General features: G+C 40.0%; 1 non-coding gene across 1 annotated transcript; it reads left to right on the top strand.

The window, feature by feature from the left end:
* Positions 1–11,339: 11,339 nt before the first annotated feature.
* Positions 11,340–11,446, top strand: LOC127108993 (small nucleolar RNA R71). The gene has a single exon (XR_007796483.1). It is a non-coding gene; the product is annotated as a small nucleolar RNA R71 (small nucleolar RNA).
* The last annotated feature ends 2,129 nt before the right edge of the window (positions 11,447–13,575 follow it).

The raw sequence follows: 13,575 nt of genomic DNA, 5'->3' as shown, positions 1-13,575 counted from the left end.
GCAGCATGCGAACAGGTTACCAATTAAATATCCACTGTTTTTCAAACAAATTTTTTTAAAATAACTAACACTTTAGAGGGCGCTTTGTCCAGAAAGCGCCCTCTAAACACTTTACATTGACAACTTTAGAGGGCGCTTTTTCCTGAAAGCGCCCTCTAAACACTTTACATTGTCAACTTTAGAGGGCGCTTTTTCCTGAAAGCGCCCTCTAAACACTTTACATTGACAACTTTAGAGGGCGCTTATTCCTGAAAGCGCCCTCTAAACAATTTACATTGACAACTTTAGAGGGCGCTTTTTCCTGAAAGCGCCCTCTAAGGTGTCTCTTTATGGACCACTCCAGAGGGCGCTTTTTTCTTAAAGCGCACTATAATGTGGCCCTTAAAGGGCCACTTTAGACAGCGCTTTCTCCAGGAAAACAAAGCGCTGTCTTTACCTATGCCAGCGCCACTTTAGAGGGCGCTTAAAAGCGCTGTTATAGGCCAAAATAAGCGCCCTCTTTTCCCTTATTTGGCGTAGTGGGTGCGTATTGCGTTAGAGTAGTAAACCTATTTTTAAGAAATATAGTGTCTTGACTATGTTAAAAAGTATTATAACCTGGATTTCTTAACCAAAAGAGGTTCTCACGAACCAGACTATAAACTTATAAACGCGTCCGAAAATAGTTTTAAAATCTCTTTTCTTCTTGATGTTAAAAACTCCTAATGAACTAAACAAAGCGCTTTCGCTGTTTTTGAAATAGTTAAAAACAATTAAGTTTAAAAAGACGTTGGACGGCTTTCGATCTTACCCAACGGAATTGAAGTGCGTGAAAACTTAATTTGAAAGTTAAAATAGCCCTTAAGTGTTTCTACAAACATTTGTACGGATTACTGGTTTAATTACGATCCTTACATTCTATCCTTATAAATTTAGCTAGACAATGTAAAGTAAAAGTGCATTAAAATAAATAAAAGTAGTGCGAGTGCGGAAAATAAATAAAAGTAGTGCGAGTGCGGAAAGTAAATAATTTAAAGCGAGTGCGAGGAAATAAATAAAGTAAAAGCGAGTGCGAGGAAATAAATAAAGTAAAAGCGAGTGCGAGGAAATAAATAAAGTAAAGCGAGTGCAGGAAATAAATAAAGTAAAAGCGAGTGCGGGAAATAAATAAAGTAAAGGCGAGTGCGGAAAATAAATAAAGTAAAGGCGAGTAATAAAAACCTGCTCCAATCGGAGGGCTGAGTAAATTGCAATGCGGAAAAGAAAATGGCGGCAGGATTAACTTCCTTCCAAAGTGCTCCAAACTCGATTACAGACTCTATCACAGACTTGATTACACGATTGTGGTAACACTCCAATGCGAAGCGATTACCACTATAAAATACTGAATATATGCCTAAGTGAAACAAGGTTGCTTCTGAGTTTGCCTCTGCTCTAAGTTTGGATGATTGTAAAACTGAATTCGCGTTTCTATTTATAGGCAAATAAAAAAGGTGGAATTGACTTGGATGCCCTTCAACTTGAAAATAGAGGAAACCGTTTCCTTCTTGTGGCGCCCGCCACAAGGCTATGGCGCCCGCCACAAGCACAAAGTGGGGCGCCTTAGTGGACGAAGTGGGGAAACGTGGGAGTTGAGGAAGTTGGACTTGGACACGTCATGGCTTGGTCTGTGGCGCCCGCCATGGGGTAGGCCATAAGCACAAAATGCTGATTTTTAGGGTTTTTAGCCCTTTTTCACTCCTTTTCTCGATCGGGGCTCCGATTAAAGTAAAAACCTGAAAACAAAGGAAAATACAGTAATAACACAACAAAATGACAATAAAACAACTAGAATGCATGTGAAATCGGAGTCGAAAATACGTAAATTTTAGTGTGATCAAACTCTCCCACACTTAAACCTTTGCTTGTCCTCAAGCAAAACATTGAAAAGCTCATAAAAGAAAATTTGTGTAAACGAGTGCTTCAGGTAAAAATTCCAAGTTCAAGTCGGGATGCAGTGATAGGTACTAACTGAGTGAACTAAGGGTATCATGATGACACTAATCCGCAAATACGGACATAAGCTTCATTCCTATATTAACCAACCCATATTATCCCACAATACCTAGGCCTGCCTCTTCATCTCTTTTTTGTGTCCTTTTCATTTAGGCGCAATCACATTAAGCTCGTTATCCGTACATGCTTCATAGTAGAGTGGCCTGTTAGTGATTATGATCAGAGCTTGGGGTTTCTGGCACATAAACATGTGTAAACCCTTTTATTGGACCCAACTGTAGTTGTGGGGGATCGGATCGTAATCCGCCCTACCGAGTTCAGTGCCAGATACCTCTGAACCAACTAGCAGTGGGTACTGCTTTTCTTTTTCTTTTTCTTTTTGTAGCAATTTTTTACAATTCTTTGGTTTAAATGACTTTGTGAGGGTCACCTATACCGGAGTTGCCTTTTTGCTTTCTTTTATTTTTTTGTTTTTTTCTGGATCATTCACTTATTTGCATCGGTCCCCTACGTAGAGGATGCGTAGGCCGGAGCTGACTGCTGAGATAAACTACTAAGGACTTATACGGAAATGATGATTAAGGCCATGGTATATGGGGTTTCGGGAATGATTCCTATATTTACGAAGCTTATGGTGCTAAAACAGATACTGATGTTTCGCAAAGTTCTCCCAAGTCACCGCATCCTTACTCAAAACATATCCTTAAAACCTGAAAGACTTTCGAAATAACACTATTTTCTTTTGCAAAAAAAAAAATTGGTGGGGCTAAAGGTATGGGGAGGTAGGATTGTACTAAGGATCTACTATATTTGGTGACTCGTCAGACTCATGCATTGTACTAAAAAAACAAAATAAACAACTAAAAGGAAATAACAATAAATAAGCTATCTAAAAACAGCAAATAAAAATGATAAGGGAAAAGCGAGAGAAATAATAAAGAAAAGACGATAGAGTCTCCTCCCACACTTAAATCGAACATTGTCCCCAATGTTTCGAAATAAGATAAGGAAGAGTTACCTGGCAACCTATTGCTGACCACTAGTGCCCTCGCCATCCTGAGGTGGACGATGGGATCGGGTATGACGACGGTCTCTCTGATCCATCCTCGCCTGCAGGGCATCCTGAGCGGTCCTCACGTCTCGAAGGTGACCTAAAATGGTACCCTGAGTGTTTTCTACGAGAGCAATGTGTCTCTGGTTGTATTGTTGTTGACGGGCTTGTGTATCGGTGATCACTTGCAGGGACTGTAGAACAGTGTCGTAGGACCTATCTGTCCTCCGCTGCGATTCTTGCATGAAGTTCATATTACCCGTTATTTGTTGCTGGAGGGTAGAAACTAGGTCGTCACGCCTTTGCTCTCTAGCCAGGTGGTCACGCCACATCTCCTCTGTAATATAGAAGCCAGGAGTGGTACCTGCAGAAGAAGAAGATGGTGCGGTGTGTGGTGGTGAAGGATGATGGGGGGACACATGTGGTACGGGAGATCTCTCTCTCCGATCATATTCATCATCAGTGTCTGGTCCCGCCTCATCAGGAATGTTAGGAGGAAGAGGACCCAAAACAGGTGGAGCATCTAAATCGTAGGTCCAATTCCTCTCATTACGTATATCTGTACGTCTAGTGCAAGGTAGAATAATAGATGGGATGGCTACACCATGAATCATAAGTGTATAACCTCCTTCTCTCCTTGAACGACACAATTTCATGTCTCTCAGAAATTTTAAATTAATTGTGCGAGGAGGTAAGGGGTTTAGGGTAGCCATCTCATTGTTCAGGTTAAGTGCCCGAGCAATAGACGTAATCAAGCCACCAAAAGAAATCGGTCCCGCCTTATTCAGAGTTAAAATCATATGGGCGAGCATAAACGGAACCGAATTAATTTTCCGATTTGTGAGGCTGCCTTGCAAATATAGAAGCTCTCTAGCGTTAACCTTATTTGGATTCTCCCGGCCAAAAATAGTGCATGCAAACAGATATCTAAAAACTCTGATGGCCGGGTTATGGATAGTTGAGGCAAGAACTCCTTCAAAAGAGTTTATGGAAGTGTTTGATAAACGCTCCCAGAAGGAAAACACCTCAACAGACCATTCGGAATCCAAAGGGGCCTCACAAATAGCACCTTCCCCATGAGGGATCCCTAACAGACTGGCTAGTTCGTCGGTACTGAATTGGTATTCAACAGCAAACATTCTAAATTTGACTGTACCGACTGTGCTAGCAGTGTTAGGGCTGACAATATAAATTAAGGAACTTAAAAATTCGATTGTCAGCCGCTCATAGGTGGGTTCTTTGTTGATAAATAAATTATGCAAACCTAAGACGTCTAATAAATGAAAAACGCTATGGTAGATACCTAAAGTATAGAGACAATCTTCGTCAACATACCTTGTCGGGAGGATTTCCCGATTCTGCAACCGTTCAATGATTTTTCTTTGTCTCTCCCCTGGTTTCCCTCCTCGAAGAACGAATCTGTTGAACTCCATTTGAATGCTCTTGAAATGTGGATGAAGAAGATGAAGTGGTTGGTGAAAAGGTTGGATTTTTACAAAATCCGGTGGATGAAATCGAAAATGGAAAGTGGATTAATGATTTGTGTGGTATGATGGTTAGGAAAGTATGAGCTTTTTGGGGGTTCAAGGACTTTTTTCCAAGGTGAAAAAATGGGTTTGGGAGGTTGTAAGTTGCAAAAATGGTGAAGAAAAGTGGTCTGCCCTGACCATTTACAGACGCTGTGGCGGGCGCCACAGGTCCTATGGAGGGCGCCACAAGGCAAAATCTGGCTGGGCCGGATTTTGGTCCTTGGGTTTGGGCTTCGCTTGTCTTTTGGCTTCGAGGGGTCTGGATAGCATTTGGCTTGTGATTCTCCTAGTTTCTTTGACTTGCATAATTCTATAAAAGTAAAGACGAAAATAAAAAATAAAACTGAAACAAAAACAAAAACAGAAATTAAAAATAAATAAATAACTGAAAAATTAAAATGCAAATAAAATAAATATAAAACATATATAGATAAAATAGAACTACTAATGTATAGTAGTAGTTTTTATAATATTCAAATGCGATAATAATGAGTAATGCAAATACGATAAATAGATAAAAGAGAAATAAAATGAAATGGTGAAATCAGGTATTAGGGGTGTCGTCTACCTGAGTGGATCCACGGAGCACGACTATCTCCTGCCTGAGATCTGCGATCTCCTGATATAGACAATCGGCTTCAGTAGCATGGGTGAGATCAGACACTCCTATCTGTAAAGTTAAGTCCGCCACTTCCTGTCTAAGCTCTGCAATCTCTCTACGGCACTCAGCAATCTGGGTGCGTATGTCGGGTGTCTGCAATGAATGATTATTAGAGAGAACAGTGATTCTAGGAGATGGTGGTGTAGGCATGTATTCAGCAACTGGGGGCGATCTCGGCTCCTCAACGGTCTCTCCCTGGCCCTCTAGAGCATAACTCCAATTCGCTGGATCATGCACACTGGTCATCATAGGGTCTAGCAATGTGAAGTAATGGATGGCCTCGCTGTCGACTAGCAGTCGGAACTGACATGGGTGGAAAGAGGCTCTCCTCATCAATCCTCTGGTCAAACAGAAATCGATGTCCATGGTCGTGTATCAACAGTAGGTCCAAAGATGCAACAGCTTGCGAGACAGACCTAAAGCAACAGCAATCTGTGTGATGATTCCACCAACATGGATGACTCCTTCGGTGGATCTAGAGATACCGCTGAGATTATTCAATAAAAAATTCCCACATGCTACTGGGCGAGACTGGGATGCGCAAAATAGTAGGAAGATCTCCTCTTCACTCAGTAGTGTCTCTGCATCCTGTCTTCCCAAGAAGGAATGTGCTAATATCATCTGAAAATACCTGAAGGTTGGGTTATGTATGACATAAGATAACTGTGTAGATGGATCCTGGCTTCCGCCGCCTGATATATCACTCCAAAACTTCTCCACTTCCTTACCCAGGAAATATCCCAAGGGTGTCTCCGGGATAGCATCAGGAGTAGTCTGGAAACCCAACAGGTCGTCGAACTCTTTCTGGCTGAAGGAGTATTCAACTCCAAAAAGTCTGAAAGCAGCATTCCCATCTGGTCCAGAATATCGGTCATAGTCGAATGAACTCAGGAACTCCAAAGTCAGGTTCTTATATGTGTTACTCAAGTCATCAGGAAATTCGTCCCAGTGGAGCTGGTGGCTAAGGAATCAGATATTAGGCTCGATACCCAATGCCTCCATACAATGCTGATCAGGGTAACGTGTGGGTGCCATAGGGCGCTGGTATAAAGCAATGTAGCGCTCCCTCTGAGCATTGTCTCTATAGGCAACATGCATGTCATCAAAACCCTGCATCCTGTAAAAGTTAGGAAAGTGATCCTAAAAATACAAACCATTCAAACTTTTAGTCTCTATGCAAAATATGATAAAATAAAATAAAAATAAAAATAAATGTAAATAAATGTAAATAAATGTGAAAAAAGTAAAATGAAAAGAAAAATCATGGGTTGCCTCCCACGCAGCGCTTGTTTAACGTCATTAGCTTGACGGTTAGAATTTATACACCTGTAGTAGTATGAATCGGTGGATCAATTAGGGTGTGGCTTGAGTAGTATGTTGGAATGTCTCCTCCTTCGTAGAGATTCAGTCTTTGTCCATTTACAATGAATGGGATACAGGTATCGTTCTTGATTTCTACGGCTCCGGATCTCAGAATCTTGGATACTTCGAAAGGACCGGTCCATCTTGAACGTAGCTTTCTAGGGAAGAGTCGTAACCTAGTGTTGAAAAGGAGAACAGAATCGCCTATATTGAAGTTTTTCTTTACTATTCATTTGTCGTGATAGGCTTTTGTCCTCTCTTTATATATCTTTGCATTCTCGTAGGCAGATTGCCTAAGCTCTTCTAATTTATGAATGTCTAGGATACGCTTTTCTCCAGCAGCTAAGTAGTCTAAATTCAAAGCTTTAATGGCCCAATAGGCTTTATGCTCTAACTCGAATGGTAAGTGACATGATTTTCCATAAACTAGTTGGTAAGGAGTAGTTCCTATAGGGGTTTTGAAAGCGGTTCTATAGGCCCATAATGCTTCTTGAAGCTTCTGAGACCAGTCTCTCCTAGAAATAGAAACAGTTTTCTCTAGGATCTGTTTTATCTCCCTATTAGATACTTCTACTTGGCCACTAGTTTGTGGATGGTATGGTGTTGCTACTCTATGCCTAACTCCATATTTTCTTAAAAGTTTGTCAAATATTCTCGATATAAAGTGTGATCCTCCATCGCTTATGACTAAACGTGGTGTTCCAAATCTAGGGAATATATAGTTTTTAAATAATTTGATTACTACCCTAGTGTCGTTTGTGGGTGCAACTATAGCTTCAATCCACTTAGACACATAATCTACGGCTACTAAGATATACCTGTTTCCTAAGGATGGTGGAAAAGGTCCCATGAAATCTATACCCCATACGTCAAAGAGTTCTACTTCCTGAATGTTTCTTAAGGGCATTTCATCACGTCTTGAAATGTTTCTAGTGCGTTGGCATCTTTCGCATTTGACAATGTAAGCATAGACATCACGCCACATGGTAGGCCAGAATAGGCCAGCTTGAAGAATCTTGGCGTATGTCTTAGAGGTGCTCGCATGTCCATCATAAGGTGCAGAATGACAATGCTCGATAATACTATTTATCTCTTCTTCTGGAACGCAACGGCGAAAAATGCCATCTTTACCCCTTTTGAAAAGGAGTGGTTCGTCCCAATAGAAGTTTCTCACATCGTGGAAGAATTTCTTCTTGCGGTGGTAGTCAAGATCAGGGGGTACTATATCAGCAGCTAGGTAATTAACGAAATCTGCATACCAGGGTACGTTACTTATTGCTAAGGAATTTTGGGAATGCTCAAACGGATCTAGGTTGTTGTCTTCAATGGTTTCTACTTTAGCTATCAATCTATCATAGGCGAAATCATCGTTTATGGGTACTAGTTCAGGTTTTAGATGTTCTAGCCTAGAAAGGTGATCGGCTAATACATTTTCAGTGTCTTTTTTATCTCTTATGTCTAAATCAAACTCTTGTAGTAATAGAATCCATCGGAGTAACCTGGGCTTGGCATCTTTTTTACTTAATAGGTAACGAATGGCAGCATGGTCGGTGTAAACAATAATTTTTGCTCCTACTAGATAAGATCTAAATTTGTCTATAGCGAAAACTACAGCGAGTAATTCTTTTTCGGTTGTTGCGTAGTTAAGTTGGGCGGCATCTAGGGTTCTACTGGCATAATAAATGGCATGTAATTTTTTATCTTTCCTTTGTCCTAGAACGGCTCCAACTGCATAATCACTAGCATCGCACATTATCTCAAAAGGTTCCGACCAATCGGGCGGTTTCATAATGGGCGCTGAGATTAATGCTTGCTTTAAAAGATTAAATGCGTCATTACATTTTTCGTCGAAAATGAATTCAGCATCTTTCATTAAAAGTCCGATTAACGGTTTAGTTATTTTGGAGAAGTCCTTAATAAAACGCCGATAGAATCCAGCGTGTCCAAGAAAGCTTCGGACTTCTCGGATGGTTTTTGGTGGTTTTAGGTTTTCTATAACTTCTATTTTAGCTTTATCTACCTCTATACCTTTTTCGGAAACTATATGTCCTAGAACTATTCCTTCGGTTACCATGAAATGACATTTTTCCCAATTTAGCACGAGGTTCACCTCCACGCATCTCTCCAGGATTTTCTCAAGGTTAGCAAGACAATTGTGGAAATCAAATCCGCAAACCGAGAAATCATCCATAAACACTTCCATGATACCATCTAGGTAATCTGCGAATATTGACATCATGCAACGTTGGAAAGTAGCTGGAGCATTACAGAGGCCGAACGGCATTCGTCTGTAGGCAAAAGTTCCATAGGGGCATGTAAAGGTAGTTTTTTCTTGATCTTTTGGGTGAATAGGTATTTGGAAGAATCCAGAGTATCCATCTAAATAACAGAAGTAAGAGTGTATGGCTAGACGCTCCAACATCTGGTCTATAAACGGTAAAGGGAAATGATCCTTCCTAGTTGCTTTATTTAATTTTCTGTAATCTATACACATCCGCCATCCTCCTTCTAAACGTTTTGCTACATGTTCGCCTTTATCGTTTTGCACGAATGTGATGCCTCCCTTTTTAGGTACTACATGCACAGGGCTCACCCACTTACTATCCGAGATCTGATAGATTATACCTGCCTCAAGTAACTTAAGAACTTCCTTCTTAACAACATCATTCATTATAGGGTTTATTCTTCTCTGATGCTCCCTAGAGGGTTTTGAATCTTCTTCTAACGAAATCCGATGCATGCATACGGATGGGCTTATACCTTTCAGGTCAGAGATATTATATCCTAAGGCTGAGGGATGTCTTCGTAAAACGTCTAAAAGTTGGTTCGTTTCCTCTTGGCTCAAGGTAGCACTAACTATAACTGGACGGTTCATCTTTTTATCGAGGAACTCATATCTCAGGTTCTTAGGCAGTTCCTTAAGTTCTAAGGTTGGTTTCTTAGGGCATGGCATAGGATCTGGGGTAAGGGATAAACATTCGTAAGGGTCATCATCGATGTAAGGTTCTTTAAATTCATCATCTTCCTTTATGGGGGTTAATGGTAACTTAATTGTTTTTATACTTTCTTTTTGTTCTAATTCTCTAACACATTCATCAATGATATCTAAGGCATAACACGAGTCTCCCATCACAGGTGCCATAAGAAATTTCGAAAGTATAAATTCTATTTTCTCGTCACCTACCTCAAATGTCAACTTTCCTTTCTTGACATCTATTATGGCTCCTGCAATCGATAAGAATGGTCTACCTAGAAGGATTGGTATATCATTGTCCTCTTTGATGTCCATGACGACAAAATCAGTAGGGATAAATAGTTGACCTATCCTAACAGGAACATCTTCTAGAATGCCTATCGGATATTCGACAGATCTATCGGCTAACTGAAGTGACATCTTAGTGGGTTGTAATTCTCCTAAGTTTAACCTCTCACAAACTGCTAAAGGCATTAAGCTCACACTAGCTCCTAAGTCTAGAAAAGCTTTTTCGATGACATGATTACCCAAAAGGCAAGGAATGGAGAAATTTCCAGGATCTTTATCTTTCTTTGCTAATTTGTCCTCGGAAATAGCATTACATTCCAAAGGCTTCAGATCGTCAAGTCTATGTTTGTTGGTAAGGATGTCTTTCAGAAACTTTGCATAAGAAGGTATTTGGGTGATGGCTTCTGTGAAAGGGATTTCTACATGAAGTTTTTCTATAACTTTAATAAATTTTTGATATTGTTTATTGATCTGGTTTTGTTTGAGTCTTTGGGGATATGGTATAGGTGGTTTATATGGCGGGGCGGTACGTAAATTTTATCTTTAGGTTCTTCTCCTTTATCTCGACCTTCCTGGTTTTCAGATCCCTCTGGTTCCTTTACTTCGTCCGGGGGTTTGGTACATTCCTTAGAAGTTCCGGGTTCACTTAATCTTGGGTTTGGTGGCTCATCATAAGCGTTCCCACTTCGTAGAGTAATGGCATTGGCTTGCCCTCTCGGATTTTGTTGAGGTTGTCCAGGGAATTGTCCTCCAGGTGTAGTCTGAGGGGCTTGGTTTAAAGCTACCTGAGAGATCTGGGTTTCAAGCATCTTGGTGTGAGTAACTATTTGGTCAACCTTGGTTCCTAACTGAGTAATCAATTCGTTAACATGAATGTTTTGATTCATGAACTCCTTGTTTTGTTGGGTTTGAGCGGTGATAAAATTTTCCATAATTTTCTCAAGGCTCGGCTTTGGTGGTACAGGTTGCATAGGTTGATTTGATCTAGGGGCTTGATAACTAGGTCTCGGAGGTGCGTTATTTTGAATAGGGTTATTATTTTTATAGGAGAAGTTCGGGTGATTCCTCCATCCAGGGTTATAGGTATTCGAATATGGGTTCCCTTGGGTGTAGTTCACTCGCTCGGAGTGGGTTTCGTTTAATAGACTGCATTCAGCGGATTGGTGTCCTTGGGTTCCACATATCTCATAATCCGACGAAACTGCGGCTACAGTATTCGGGTTTATGCATATATGCTCGACCTTAAGGGCTAATGCGTCTATTTTAGCTTGCATCATGTCTATAGAGCTTAGTTCATGCACTCCTCCTTGGGCTTCCTTCTTTTCCACTGTCGCTCGTTCGACTCCCCGTGATTGATGGTTTTGAGCCATGTCTTCGATGAGGGCACTAGCTTCAGGGTAAGGTTTGTTCATTAGAGCACCGCCTGCGGCAGTGTCGATGGTCATCTTTGTGTTGTAATGAAGTCCATTATAGAAGGTTTGAATGATTAACCAATTTTCTAAACCATGATGTGGGCATGCACGTAACAACTCTTTATATCTCTCCCAAGCTTCGAACAACGATTCTCCTTGGTTTTGGGTAAATCTAATTATATGGTTTCGAAGAACGGCGGTCTTACTCGGGGGAAAATATCTAGCAAGAAAAACTCTTCTAAGGTTATCCCAAGTCATAATGGAATTGGGTGGAAGGGAATCTAACCATGATAGGGCTTTATCTCTGAGGGAAAAAGGGAATAATCTTAAACGTATTGCCTCAGGAGAAGCTCCATTGGTTTTAAAAGTATCTTCTAATTGAAGAAATATTTTTAAATGTTGGTTTGGGTTCTCGGTAGCGAGACCCGCGAATTGTCTCTGTTGCACTAGTTGTAACAGGGATAGTTTAAGTTCAAAATTATTGGCTGATATGATTGGGTTTACTATACTAGAACTAGGTTCTTCGTTAGATGGTTGAGCGAAATCTTTAAGAGGTATTTGGTTTTGATCTTCGGCCATAGCTCTCTTAATTCTATGAAAGAACAAACGTGCGCGAGCGTAAAGTTCAGGTTCCGCAAGAGGGTTTACTAAGCTTAAACTTCCGGTACTGCGAGTTCTTCGCATCGACTGGCGGGAAATAACCTAAGTCTAAATGATATAACAACAGGAAAATGAAATTTGACGAAATTGGTCCCCGGCAACGGCGCCAAAAACTTGATGCGTGATTTTTTTTGCTTTTCGCAAGTGTACGAACGCGTCAGAGTAATATAAAAGATTATCGAACCACAGAGACCAAGTGTCAATCTATCGTTAACTGTTGTTATGGTGTTTATCAAAGGCAATTAAAATAGGTGTTTTTGTAGTGTGCAATTGAAAAGTAAAGTTTTAAAATAAATTTAATTAATAAAGACATGGTCGAATGTAATTCACGTAATCGATTGATAATCCAAGTACTTGCTAATAGAACTACTTATGGGCAGTGTTTCCTACTTTGAAAAGAACTAATTTAACAGGAACTATCGCTTTTGCGTATTCAGAACCGAATTGTACTCCCTAATCAAACCCTCTTATTGTCACTTATAAAAAGGTGCGTATTGCGTTAGAGTAATAAACCTATTTTTAAGAAATATAGTGTCTTGACTAAGTTGAAAAGTATTATAACCTGGATTTCTTAACCAAAAGAGGTTCTCACGAACCAGACTCTAAACTTATAAACGCGTCCGAAAATAGTTTTAAAATCTCTTTTCTTCTTGATGTTAAAAACTCCTAATGAACTAAACAAAGCGCTTTCGCTGTTTTTGAAATAGTTAAAAACAATTAAGTTTAAAAAGACGTTGGACGGATTTCGATCTTACCCAACGGAATTGAAGTGCGGGAAAACTTAATTTGAAAGTTAAAATAGCCCTTAAGTGTTTCTACAAACATTTGTACGGATTACTGGTTTAATTACGATCCTTACATTCTAGCCTTATAAATTTAGCTAGACATGGTAAAGTAAAAGTGCATTAAAATAAATAAAAGTAGTGCGAGTGCGGAAAATAAATAAAAGTAGTGCGAGTGCGGAAAGTAAATAATTTAAAGCGAGTGCGAGGAAATAAATAAAGTAAAAGCGAGTGCGAGGAAATAAATAAAGTAAAAGCGAGTGCGAGGAAATAAATAAAGTAAAGCGAGTGCGGGAAATAAATAAAGTAAAAGCGAGTGCGGGAAATAAATAAAGTAAAGGCGAGTGCGGGAAATAAATAAAGTAAAGGCGAGTAATAAAAACCTGCTCCAATCGGAGGGCTGAGTAAATTGCAATGCGGAAAAGAAAATGGCGGCAGGATTAACTTCCTTCCAAAGTGCTCCAAACTCGATTACAGACTCTATCACAGACTTGATTACACGATTGTGGTAACACTCCAATGCGAAGCGATTACCACTATAAAATACTGAATATATGCCTAAGTGAAACAAGGTTGCTTCTAAGTTTGCCTCTGCTCTAAGTTTGGATGATTGTAAAACTGAATTCGCGTTTCTATTTATAGGCAAATAAAAAAGGTGGAATTGACTTGGATGCCCTTCAACTTGAAAATAGAGGAAACCGTTTCCTTCTTGTGGCGCCCGCCATGGGGTAGGCCATAAGCACAAAATGCTGATTTTTAGGGTTTTTAGCCCTTTTTCACTCCTTTTCTCGATCGGGGCTCCGATTAAAGTAAAAACCTGAAAACAAAGGAAAACACAGTAATAACACAACAAATTGACAATAAAACAACTAGAATTCATGT

Source organism: Lathyrus oleraceus, chromosome 7 (assembly GCF_024323335.1).
Source record: "Lathyrus oleraceus cultivar Zhongwan6 chromosome 7, CAAS_Psat_ZW6_1.0, whole genome shotgun sequence".
NCBI lineage: Eukaryota > Viridiplantae > Streptophyta > Magnoliopsida > Fabales > Fabaceae > Lathyrus > Lathyrus oleraceus.
The sequence above is the reverse complement of the archived record's forward strand: the minus strand, read 5'-3'. Positions and strand labels throughout refer to the sequence as shown.